This window comes from Hypanus sabinus, unplaced genomic scaffold (genome assembly GCF_030144855.1).
Source record: "Hypanus sabinus isolate sHypSab1 unplaced genomic scaffold, sHypSab1.hap1 scaffold_872, whole genome shotgun sequence".
Classification (NCBI taxonomy): domain Eukaryota; kingdom Metazoa; phylum Chordata; class Chondrichthyes; order Myliobatiformes; family Dasyatidae; genus Hypanus; species Hypanus sabinus.
Genome location: NW_026781724.1, coordinates 96,148 through 109,837, shown reverse-complemented (window position 1 = coordinate 109,837; position 13,690 = coordinate 96,148).

Sequence of the window (13,690 nt, the reverse complement as noted above, 5' to 3'; positions counted from 1 at the left end):
AGATAAAGAGGGCATGGATTTAAGCAGAGGATGAAGAGCTTTAGAGGGATCTGAGGAAGAGATTTCCCACTCAGAGGGTAGCTGAAATCTGGAACACACTGCCCGAGATGGTGGTTGAGGCTGTTCCCTTCACAACATTTACGAAGAGGATGAGCATTGAAACTGCCGAGATACAGTCGGCTGTGAACCAAGTGCTGATAAATGGGACCAGTGGAGACAGTGAGTGGATGGTCAGAACAGGTATGGCCGGCCAAAGGCCTGTTTCCGTGCTCTGTGATCCACCACTCCGGACATGTCAGATTAATGATTGTACCACTGCAAGGCATTGATTTCAAAACTCCACACCCCTCTCCATCCTGAAATAAACCAGACTGAACTCCTTTGTCACTACTGTGAGTATCAGTTTCTGTCAAGGTAACATACAAGTTGATCACTTTTGCTGAACAACTGGCAATTGATGAAGTTTCTTCCGTTAATGTTGCTGCCTTACAGCAAAGCTAAATCTCTCACTGTGTCAGAATCAGTAATTAAATCAGACCCCAAACACTCTGCTTTCATCCCTGCATGTTATAACTGGAACCATCTCACTGAGGGTCTGATGGAGACATGGGATCACATATCCCCTGCTCCTGACATTTCAATTACCCTCAAAATGGTTTACTGATTCAGTCTGAAGGTTATGGTACATTCAGCTCGTCATCAGACCTGACAAACCATGTCTTCCCACAGCTGGTTCCACATGTTGGTGTGTCCTCTTTCCTCCACCTCCAGGGAAGCTGCATCTCCACACAAACTCCTCACTTGAGATGACTGTCTATACCCGTGACACAGGAAATCACATCTCTGTCACTCTCCTGATACCGTGTCTGACCTGCTCACCCCCGGGTATCCTCCATCAACAAGCCTCTTCCTCAGACACCATCTGTGAGATTATATAAAAATATAATTACTGTAAAACGATCTATCAGACAGCTCCTGCAGCCCATCACCCCGGACGATGATTTGCTGATTAAAACTCTCTCTTCTCAGGCCTTTCCCTACTCCCTTTCCCTTTGCAAACTCCAGATAAGCCAGCTGATCCGAATCCACTGTGAGGACATTTATATCTCACAGGAGGATGTAGAAACCCGTGTTGTCCTCTGATACAGAGGTCACTGACACCCCACCGCCATCCCAATCTGCACCAACAGCCAATGACGCTGACAGCTCTTCCAGACACTGGGGCTTTGTAACAAACACAATGTTAGCAGCAAGATTAAACAGTAATTCATTCGAAGAGAGAATGGCTGCTTCCTGAAAGGACACGCGAGCGTCCGACACAACGGAGCAGATCCTCCCCTGTTTACAACTTCATTTGACCCGGGTCACGGAACGTCCGATCATCCCACTTTCTCACAACAGCAAACCCACCCTCCCCGACTATGATCCTACACCTTCCCTGCACTCAGCCCACGCCCAAGTCCACCCACAACCTCTACCCACACACACATAGACAGATCCCCTTCACACTAAATCCCTCCCAGCCTGGGAACCACAACTAACTGATCCCACAGCCTGGCCTCGGACGCAAAGTTAAAACTGGGGCTGCGGGTCTGGAGAGCCCGGAGCCTCCAGCCGTCCGGCAGAGCTCGTTCCCGGCACTTTTCATTGAAACATAGAAAACCTACAGCACAATACAGGCCCTTCGGCACACAAAGTTGTGCTTCCACGGCAGCTGGCCCCTGGTTTCCGCAAACCCGAAATCAGACCCTTCTTCACGGACTCCTGAACAGAATAACGGCCAGCGACAGCTCCAGTCGGCACTGCGCCTGCGTTTAGCAGGAGGTTCTGTGCTGCACCAGTCGTGGCCGGAGGTCCCTACAGAGGGACCAGTGGACGGAGGCGGGAGGGACAACGGAGAGGTAAATCACAAACACGACAAAGTCTGCAGATGCTGGAAAGTCAGAGCAACACAAACAAAATGCTGGAGGAACTCAGCTGGCCGGGCAGCATCTACCGGAAAGAATCAGCAGTCGACGTTTCCAGTTGAACCCTCCTTCAGGACTGAGATGGGATGGGAGAAATATCTGAATAAAATCGGGGCGGGCGAGGAAATGTCTCGCTGGAAGGTGATAGGTGAATCCAGGTAGGTGGGAAAGCTCAAGAGCAGAAGAAAATAGAGTCTAATAGGAGAGGAGAGTGGAGAATCGGAGAAAGGGATGGAGCAGTGGATCCAGAGAGAAGTGATAAGCAGGAGAGAGGACGTGAGAAGTCAGAGAGGGAGTGGGAGGGAGGGGTGTGAATGAAATTTATTCACCGGAAGGAGAAATCTATATTTATGCTATCAGGTTGCGGGGGGGGGGGGGGTGCCCAGACGGAGTATAAGTTGCTGATCCTGGACACTCAGGGTGGACTCGTCTTGGCAAAAGATGGGCTGACACGTCGGAACGAGAATGGGAATCGGAATTGAAATGTTTGGACACCGGAAGTCCCGCTCTGAGCGGATAGTTCAAAGTTTAATTTATTATAAAAGCAGGTATCCATAAACAACTCTTGAGTTTTTTTTTTCTTCTTCTCCAGAGAACCACGAAACAAAAAAAGAGCATGAAAGTCGCTCAGGGAGAAGAATCAAACTACCCCCCCCCCCCCCGCATAAAAAAGATCTTCATCCTGATCATCAAACCCCAAACACACCCCTCTGGAGAAAATGGAACAATAACATCGACTCCCCCCCGATAAAAAAAACACCCCTACCCCGCACAACTGCGGAGGAGCCGGTGTCACGAGTGTCGAGGCGGCCGCATCGGGAGCAGCGGACACAACGGGCGACCCCGGAAGATTCACAGGTGAAGTGTCGCCTCACCTGGAAGGATGTTTGGACAACGGAGAGAGTTCGGCCGTCCGGCCCTTTCACTGTGACACCCCGAAATCCACATCAAATCCGTCCAAACGAATCTGGGCGAGCTTTAATGGCCAATAAATATAATTCCTCTCAGCGATCAGCTGTCTGAGTGATTCCCTGACTCTGAGAGGAGGGGGTATCTATGGTCCACACTGTCAGGGTGTTGAGTTTACCAGGAGACAAAGACTGCAGGGACGAGAGGTTTTCTGTTGACTAATACACTGTGTGTGGACCCCGCCGGCAATTCTGGTGTTGAGACCGGAATCGAGACAAACACCACGCTGCCCACTCCACCAACAACACGGCACAGCCGGACACATAACAGGGGCCTTTACATCTCACAACGCTGGATTCAGTGATGAAACCCGTGAATAATGTTGTTGTCCCTCTGAAATCATAAGGAACGCCCATTAAGGCTACACCCCTACAGGTGACCTCACACAGACTCCCCCTCCCGCCTGACGTGCTCTCCACAGCGGGATCTGCCCTCACGTGCGCGGTGTCTTAAATAAATAAATGATAGATAGATAAGGTATGGGGAAAGACGGAGAGGAGGGGCATTAACTGAAGTTAATCAATAGTAATCAATATTCAGATTCAATAAAAAGAGTAATCAATATTCATACCGTCAGGTTGTAATATCAGATGTTGTTCCTCCAACCTGAGTGTGGCTTCATCTTGAAGTAGAGGAGGCCACGGTCAGACATATCAGAATGGGAATGGGACGTGGAATTAAAATGTGTGGCCACTGGGAGGTCCTGCTTTCACTGACGGACAGAGCGTGGGTCTTCGGAAACAAAAGGATGCGCCAGCAGAGAATATGGCAGAGGATGGTTTCGATCCATCGACCCCTGGATTATGGGCCCACCACGCTTCCGCTGTTACAAATCGGAGTAACTCAGCAGGTCCGGGCAGTATGTATGGAACTGAATACAAAGGGAACGTTTCGGGCCGGGACCTTTTATTGGAACTGGAAATGAAGAGGGGAGAGGCAATATCAATGATTGAGTTGGAATGTATGGGTTGCTTTGCTGTGAGACTCGGAGCTCAGGGTCTGTGTTTAAACAGCACATTCCTCAGAACAGGGAGCGGACTTTCTGCTGAAAACAAATCCAACTGGTTCGAAGTTTCACTCTCAGTCACGCAAACAAAGTCACTTTAGAATTCTATTCAACTATTTAATGTACAAGGGTATAATGTACAATGAAATGAATGTACAAGGGTATATGTGCTATCGTAGGGACAGAAATGTGGGGGGAGGGGGAGGGGTGGCCCTGTTGGTGAGGAAAGAGATTCAGTCCTTTGCAAGGGGGGGCATAGGATCAGGAGAAGTAGAGTATGTGTACATAGAACTGAGGAACAGTAAGGGCAAAAAGACACTAATGGGTGGTGTCTACAGGCCCCCAAACAGTAGCATGGATATTGGATGCAAGTTGAATAGGGAGTTAACATTGACATCTGGCAAAGGCAATGTCGCAGTAGTTATGGGGGATTTCAACATGCAGGTGAACTGGGAGAATCAGGTTGGTGCTGGACCCCAGGATAGGGAGTTTGTAGAGTGCCTACGGGATGCATTCTTGGAACAGCTTGTATGAGAGCCAACCAAGGACAAGGCTACTCTGGATTTAGTGTTATGTAATGAACAGGATTTGAAAAGCGATCTTGAAGTAAAGGAGCCATTAGGAGGTAGTGACCATAATATGATAAGTTTTTATCTGCAATTTGAGAAGGTTAAGGGCAGATCGGAGGTGTCAGTGTTGCAGTTGAACAACGGAGACTATGGAGCCATGAGGGAGGAGCTGGCCAAAGTTAAATGGACAGATATCCTAGCAGAAAAGACAGTGGAAGAGCAATGGCAGGTATTCTTGGGAATAATGCACAAGGTGCAAAATCAGTTCATCCCCCGGAGAAGGAAGGATTCAAAGGGGGGAAAGGGGCCACAGTGGTTGACAAAGGAAGTCAGAGATTGCATAGCATTAAAAAAGGAGAAGTATGACAGAGCTAAGATGAGTGGGAAGACAGATGATTGGAAAATTTTTACGGAACAACAGAACTTAACGAAAAAGGCAATACGGGGAGAAAAAATGAGGCACAAACGCAAGCTAGCCCGGAATATAAAATAATTTGCAAATGCTTTTTTAGGTATGTGAAGAGAAAGAAGATAGTTAAGAACAATGTTGGGCCCTTGAAGAATGAATTGGGTGAAATTGTTATGGGAAACCGAGAAATGGCAGAAGAATTTAATAAGTACTTTAGATCTATCTTCACTAGGGAAGACACAAGCAATCTCCCAGATGTTTGGATGGGCCAAGGACATAGGGTAACAGAGGAAATTAAACAGATTGACATTAGGAAGGAGACGGTGATGAGTAGACTGATGGGACTGAAGGCTGACAAATCCCCAGGCCCAGATGGTCTGCATCCTAGGGAACTAAAGGAGGTTGCTCTGGAAATTGCAGATGCATTGGTAATCATTTTAAAATATTCCTTAGATTCAGGATCAGTTCCTGAGGATTGGAGAATGGCTAATGTTATCCCACTTTTTAAGAAAGGAAGGAGGGAGAAAGCAGAGAACTATCGTCCTGTCAGCCTAACATCAGTAGTGGGGAAGATGCTAGGGTACATTATTAAAGATGAAATAGTGGCATATCTAGATAGCAGTGATAGGATTGGGCCGAGCCAGCATGGATTTACCAAGGGCAAATCATGCTTGACTAATCTGTTGGAGTTTTTCGAGGATGTAACCGGGATGTTGAACAAGGGAGATCCAGTGGATGTAGTGTACCTCGATTTTCAGAAGGCATTTGATAAGGTCCCACATAGGAGATTGGTGGGTAAAATCAGAGCTCATGGCTTTGGGGATCAGATATTGACATGAATAGAAAACTGGTTGGCAGATAGAAAGCAAAAGGTAGTGGTGAATGGGTGTTTCTCGGAATGGCTAGTGGGGTGCCACAGGGCTCGGTATTGGGACCACAGCTGTTTACGAATTATATCAACGATTTAGATAAATGCAATGAGAATAACATCAGCAAGTTTGCTGATGATACTAAGCTGGGTGGCAGTGTGACATGTGATGAGGATGTTAGGAGAATTCAGGGTGACTTGGATAGGCTGGGTGAGTGGGCAGATACTTGGCAGATGACGTTTAATGTGAATAAGTGTGAGGTTATCCACTTTGGGAGTAAGAACAGGAAGGCAGATTATTATCTGAACGGTGTAGAGTTAGGTAAGGGAGAAATACAAAGAAATCTAGGAGTCCTTGTTCATCAGTCACTGAAGGTAAATGAGCAAGTGCAGCAGGCAGTGAAGAAGGCTAATGGAATGTTGGCCTTTATTACAAAGGGAATTGAGTACAAGAGCAAGGAAATCCCTTTGCATTTGTACAGGGCCCTGGTGAGACCACACTTGGAGTATTGTGCAGAGTTTTGTTCTCCAGGGTTAAGGAAGGACATCCTCCTGGCTGTCGAGGAAGTGCAGCGTATATTCACAAGGTTAATTCCTGGGATGTCCGGACTGTCTTACGCAGAGCGGTTAGAGAGACTGGGTTTGTATATGCTGGAATTAAGGAGATTGAGAGGAAAAACTTCTTCTCCCAGAGAGTTGTGGGAGTCTGGAATGCACTGCCTCGGAAGGTAGTGGAGGCCAATTCTCTGGATGCTTTCAAGAAGGAGCTAGATAGGTATCTTATGGACAGGGGAGTCAAGGGATATGGGGACAAGGCAGGAACCGGGTATTGATAGTAGTTGATCGGCCATGATCTCAGAATGGGGGTGCAAGCTCAATGGGCCGAATAGTCTACTTCTGCACCTATTGTCTATTGTCTATTGTCTATTTCTGTACATGCAAAGATGCTAAACTGTTAATAGTTAATAGTTTAACTATTAACTATTTCTTCTGCAGGGAAGAGCAATAAACCAATGAATATGTAATTTATCTTATAGGATGGGCTTGAACCAGCTACGTAACCAATTACAGTTGCTGCCCTAGTTGCTGTGAAATTGCAGAATTTGACTATTTTTACTTCAAACTCACATATCTGCAGTTGTTTTAAAAGTATTTTTTCCACGATGCTTTTAAGAAAAATCACTCCATGACATTCACAAATGTGAAATTCTTTAATACAAAGACATTACACAGTGTATGAAACGTGTATGATTCCCTGTTAAAGGAAACATGCTAAATACCCCTTTAATTTTGTTGATGTAAGGTTAAAAGTGAGGGGCAAAATGGAGATGAGAATGTAATCAATGAGGGAGGGCTGAGGGAAACGGGTTTCAGGAGAAGTGGTTTCAAGTGTGGAGTGAGCACGAGGGTTGTTGGAAAAGGATGAGTGAGGGTGATGTGTGCGGAACAGAATGAGGTAAGTGCAGGGATTGGAGGAAAGAGATGTAGAAGAAAGCATCGGCTCACTACAGGAAGGATGTGGAAACCATAGAAAAGGTGAGAGGAGATTTACAAGGATTTTGCCTGGATTGGGGAGCATGCGTTTTGAAAACAGTTCGAGTGAACTCGGCCTTTTCTCCTTGGAGCGTCGGAGGATGAGAGGTGGTCTGATAGAGGTGTACAAGATGATGAGAGGCATTGATCCTGCGGATTGTCAGAGGCTTTTTTCCCCAGGGCGGAAATGGCTAACACGAGAGGGCACAGTTTTAAAGTGCTTGGAAGTAGCTGCAGAGGAGATGACAGGAGTAGGTACAGAGAGTGGCGAGTGCGTGGAATGGGCTGTTGGTGACGGTGGTGGAGGTGGATATGACAGGTTCCTTTAAGAGGCTCCTAGATAGGTACATGGAGCTGAGTGAAATAGGGGGTTATGTGTAAACCTAGGTGATTTCCAAAGTAAAGACATGTTGGACTCAGCTTTGTGGGCCGAAGGGCCTGTGTTGTGCTGTTGACTTTCTTTGTTTCAATGAAAGAGAACGACAGTGAGGAGGTATGGATGAGTGAGAGAGGTGCTGTGACTGGACGGAATAATTAGACTAACTGTTTATTCATCCACAGTGCAAAGGTTGTTAGACGTGGCTAATCACAAATCACTGAGCAAATCCAGGGTGAGATTACAGTTTTTGGTCTCTGTATTCCACACCAGGAGTTTCACCAGGGTCTGGTGTAAGCAGCTGTCTGGCCTTGCACATTCCACATTCCAGTGAGTGGTCACTCTGCGAAAATGAAATCCAATCGGTTTAACATTTCAATATCATTCCGATGTGAAAGCATTCACATTAGTATTCTGCTAAGCTATTTCTGCTGCAGGGAAGGTCAGTGAATCTGAAAACTGATATAAAGAACAGGACCAATGGTCTCGAAACTGCAACGTTATCAATTACCTGCTTGCTGTGAGTTTCCGGAATTGTACAACTTTTTCTTTCAGACTCACATTATCTACAGTTGTCTCTAAAAAAATTATTTCATGATTCTTATAAAAAAATCAGGTTGTAACATTCACCAGACCATATGACTTGGAGCAGAATTTAGCCTATCAATTCAGCTCCGCCACTCCATCATAGCTGACCCCTGATCCCACTCACTCAACCCCATACATCTGCCTTCTAGCCATAACCTTTGATGCCCTGACCGATCAGGAGACTATCAACCTCTGCCTTAAATATTCCCACAGACTTGGCCTCCACTACAGTCTGTGGCAGAGCATTCCACAGATTCACTACTCTCTGTCTAAAGAAAAAAATCATTTTTTCATCTTTTCTAAACAGTTACCCCTCAATTTTGAGGCTGTGTCCTCTAGGTTTGGATACGCCCACCATTCTCTCCACATCTAAACTCGCCGGTCCTTTCAACATTCGGTAGGTTTCAATGAGATCCCCCAGCATTCCTGTAATTCCAGTCAGTACAGGCCCAAAGCTGCCACATGCTCCTCATATGTGAACCTCTTCATTGCTGGAATCATCCTCATGAACCTCCTGCGGTCACTCAACGATGACAACACATCGTTTCCGAGATATTGGACACAAATCTGTTGACAATACTGAAAGTATGGCCCGATTAGTATCTCAGAATTTTGTACTCAGATTAGTGTACTCAGAATTTTCTCCTTGCTTTTATATTCTATTCCCTTTGAAATAAAGAACAGCATTGCACTTGCCTTCTTCACTACAGACTCAACCTTTAAATTAACGTTCAAGGAAATTAACCTTGCACGTGTACTCATGATCCTTTCTGCACTTGTGATGTTTGAACCTTCTCCCCATTTAGATGATAGTCTGCACTATTGTTCCTTCTACCAGAATGTGTTATCATACTTTTCCCAACACTGTATTCCCTTTGACACTTTTTGTCCATTCTTTCAATTTGTCTGAGTCATTGCTTCATCCGCACTACCTATTGCTCCACCTATCTTCGTATCATCCACAAACTTTGCCACAAAGCCATCCACATTCCATTATCTAAATCACTGATAAATAATGTGAAGAACTGTGGTCCCAATACTGACCCCTGAGGATCACCACTAGTCACCGGCAGCCAACGAGAAAAGCCTCCTTTTATTCCCACTGACAGCCTTCTGCCTGTCAACCATTCCCCTATTCCAGTAATGCCACAGGATTTTAGCTTTTTAAGCAGCCTCATGTGTGGCACCTTACCAAATGTCTTCTGAAAATGTAAGCAAAGTATATCCACTGTCTTCCCTTTGACCACCCTGCTGGTTACTTCCTCAAAGAACTCTAGTAGGCTTATCGGGCAAGATTTCTCTCCACAAAAACCATGATGACTTTGACTTATTTTATCATTAGTCTCCAAGTACCCCGAAACCTCATTCTTAATAATAGACTCCAACTGCTCCCCAACCACTAACATAAGGATAACTGGCCTATAATTTCCTTTTTTTTTACGGTCCTCGCATCTTAAAGAGCGGAGTGACATTTACAATCTTTCAGTCCAACATATCTGCAGGTGAAGTGTTGCCTCTCTTGGAAGGACTGGCAGGTGTAGCATTCTGGCCGCCTACAGAGATAAGTGCCAGGAGGCAGATTAGTGGGGACGGATCACTGTGGAAGTGTAGGTGAGTTAGCGTTAGTGTTAGGATCCTTTTTTGAGATGACTGAAGTTGTGGAGAATGTTGTGTTGATGCAGAACCTGACTGGGTGGTAGTTTATGACAAGAGGAAGACCATCACTGTTAAGGCAGAAGGAAATGGAGGAGATTCGGGTGAGAGCAGCATCAGTGGAAAAGGACGGGAAACGACATTCTTTGAAGAAGAACATCTGTGATGTCCTGAAGTGAAAATCCTCACCCTGGGAATAAATCTCAACACCCCCTTCTCAACACCCCTCTCCCCAAGCACCCCCTCTCTCAGCACACACCACCCCTCAGCACCCCTTTCCCCAAGCACACCCCTCTCTCAACACACCCCCTCCCTCCACACTTTCTCTACACACCCCTCTCAGCACCTCCCTCCCCAAGCACCCCCTCTCTCAACATATCCCCCTCTCTCAACACACCCTCTCCATCCACCCTTTCTCAACACCCCCCTCTCAGCACCTCCCTCCCCACGCACAACTCCTCTCAGCACACACCCCCTCCCTCAACTCCCCACCTCTCCCTCCACCCCGTCTTAGCACCTCCTTCCCTAAGCACACCGCCTCTCTCAGCACACACCCTCTCCCTCAACACCCCACCCCTCCCTCCACCCTCTCTACCCGCGCACACCCCTTTCCCTGCGCATCCCCTCTCTCCGCACTCCCCTGTCTCAGCACACACCCCCTCTCTCAACTCATCCCCCTCTCTCAACACTTCCTTTCCCTCAACACCACCCTCCCTACCTCCATCTCCCTCTGCTACGCAGCATCGTCCTGCAAAAGTTGCTCTACTATTTACCCCTGCCGTCCCACTCCCTACTCTTCCCCTCCCTCTCACACCCCCCCCCCCCTCACCCGGAGGGGCGTATATAAAGTGGGGAAAGAGAAGAGGGGTGCGAAGGGGATAGACAGTCCGTACCTGGAGAGGAAAGAGAAGACGAGGGGTGAAGGCGCGAGAGAGCGGGGTAGGGTGTAGGGAAAGAAGGAAAGGGAGAGTAGGGAAAGAGGAAGGAGCGTCTAGCGGGGAGGAGAGAGCATGGGATGAGGAGAGAGCGGGAGGGGGAGAGTACGAGGGGTAGGTGGGGATGAGAGAGCGGGAGGAAAAGAAGACGGGGGTGGGATTGGGAGGAGAGCACTACGGGCAGGGGTGGGTGGGAGGAGAGCAAGTGTTTTTGTAATGAGCGACTGACACTGTATAACCAAATGATCTCGGGTGTAGCGGCTCAGACTGAAATCTGCGTGCACGGTGAGCACCGTTCACCCGGGACCGCACTGAACTCGGTCCGGTTTCAACATCACAGTAAGTGTTGTCTCCGATTCTCCAGAATCAGGGAACGTTTTCAACGGGATTCGGCTTCTGTCGGGACCGGGAGGGAATTCAGTGGGAGAAGGGGAATCTGAAATCTTCAAATTAACGAATTAATTATTGACCAAATGGATTAAAAGAAACGATTACCTTCAATTGCAAACCTTCTCCAGTTGTTCTCGTCGCTGCCGAAAAGCCTTTCGCACCGACAATGATATGCGCAATGTCCCCACGGGGCAGGGAAATAGTCTCTGTCCCTCTCCTCCCTCTCACCCCTCTTACTCACTCACTCACTCACATACACACGAAAAACTATTCGGAATACAGAACTACTCTAAGATGTTGCCGTTCGGATCGTCGCAGTGGACAATGCTGCAGATATATTTATTTAATTAAATTGTGTATTTTTAATAGATATGTAAAAACTCTTAAAGTCCGATCGGAATTCAAACAAGTCGAAATTCAGATTGCAGACACTGGTGAACTTTCTTTTCTATATCATCGGTGTTTTTATTTATTTTCCCCCTGTAACAGAAATATTTAAACGCAGTGTTAAATTAGCTTTGTTCACAGTTGAAGGTGAGTGCGGAAAGTCGAACTGGTTTGTATGGTTTCAGCAGAGAAGCCGTTCCCCGCTCTGAGGGATGTCTGTGTGTTGGAATTCGCCCTGTGGACACCACAGAGAATCGTGCTGTGAGTTTTCACAGATTAGCACCCCCCCTTCCCCTCCTCCCCCGAAGCTACTAAATGACCCTCGCCTGACTGTCTGCTGTAAAGTTAGAATCTACCCACACGGAAACTGAACATTCTTAAGGTGAGAATAATTCAGCTTCTGATATTTATTTCCGATCTTTATTTCCAACCGACACGTTACCTGCGTTTTGGATTAGTGATCAAGAAGTTACTTGCAAACAAGCGAAAATTTACAGATTCCGGAGCAACACACACGAAATGTTGGAGAAACTCAGCAGGCCAGACAGCATCTATGAAAAGAGTGAACGGACGACGTTTTGGGCCAAAATCCTTCGATATGACTCCTTTCCGAGATGTTGCCTGGCCTGCTGATTTCCTCCGGCATTTAGTGTGTTTTGCAAGAAGTTATTCGCTCTATTTCAAGTCTCCTCTGTCGGTCGTGGTATTTGTGTTCTTGCATTATCCTGTCTGCACGGTTGAGATTCTCCACTGTTTATGTCAAGGTTAAAAACAGTTCCCGAATCAGGGGTTACGATTCGAAAGCAAGCGTGGGAAAAGTTATTTAGCCAACACGGCTTCTAATAATAGAAAACAGAACCGCGTTACAATAAGTATCTGTTACTAAAAGTTAAATTAAATAAGTATTGCAAAAATAAATTCAGTGAAGTACGTTCGTGGGTTCCATGTCAATTCCGAAATGGGATGGCAGAGGGAAGGAAGCGGTTCCTGACTAGTTGAGTGTGTGCCCTCAATCTCCTGTACCACCTTCCTGCTGATACCAACGAGAAGAGGGCATCTCCTTGGTGAAGCAGATCCCTAATGATTGATGCCACTGTTTTGTAATAGCTGCCGTGCATTCTTTGTAACTGCATCGGTATGCTGGGCCCTGGAGATCCTCAGAGATGCTGACACACAGGGACATGAAGTTGCTCTTCCTGGGCACTGGTATAATTGTTAGCCTTCTAAGGGATGTTCAAACTTCCAACTGCAGCAAAAATGACCCCATCTCTGAAGCATTCACAGAATACAACTCCTGTTTCTCTGGGGTGGCTGAAATCCCTTGTAAATCTGTGTGACGACAGCACCCACCATTTCCTCACTCTCCTGAAATTGGCGGAAACACCAAAAAATTCCCACGATGTATTTTATTGAAGGAAAGGCAGATGAGCTTAGGTCATGGATTAACACATGACATTATGATATTGTCACCATCAATGAGACTGGCTTGCAGAGAATTGGCAGATCAATAATCTGGGGTTCTGTTGTTTTGGACAGGACAGAGCGTGAGGGATTAAAGGGGTAGGGGTGGTTTCACTCAGGGAAACTGTCACGGCAGTGTGCAGAAAGGGCAAATGGGAGAACTCATCTAGTGAGGTTTTATGGGTAGATCGAAGAAATAAAATTTGTTTGAACATGTTAATGGGTCTATCTTATAGACCACTCAAGAGTCTGTGGGATTTAGAGGATCAAATTAGTAGACGTCAGAGAATATTGCAAGAACCATAATTTGTTATAATATGATTTTAACCCTCCACATACAGACTGGAACTCTCATACTGTAGATGTACTCATGTAGTTGACAAATGTCTAACAGAAGTTTCATTAATCAGTACATTGAAGTCCCAAAGACTCAAGTGTGATACTTGATCTCCCATTGGGGACTGAGACAGGACAGAGGTAATAGAAGTCTGTGTAGGGAAACTGTTTGCATCTGGTGATCACAATGCCATCAGATTCAAAGGAAGTATGGCGAACGATAGCTCTGCTCCGTGGTATTGA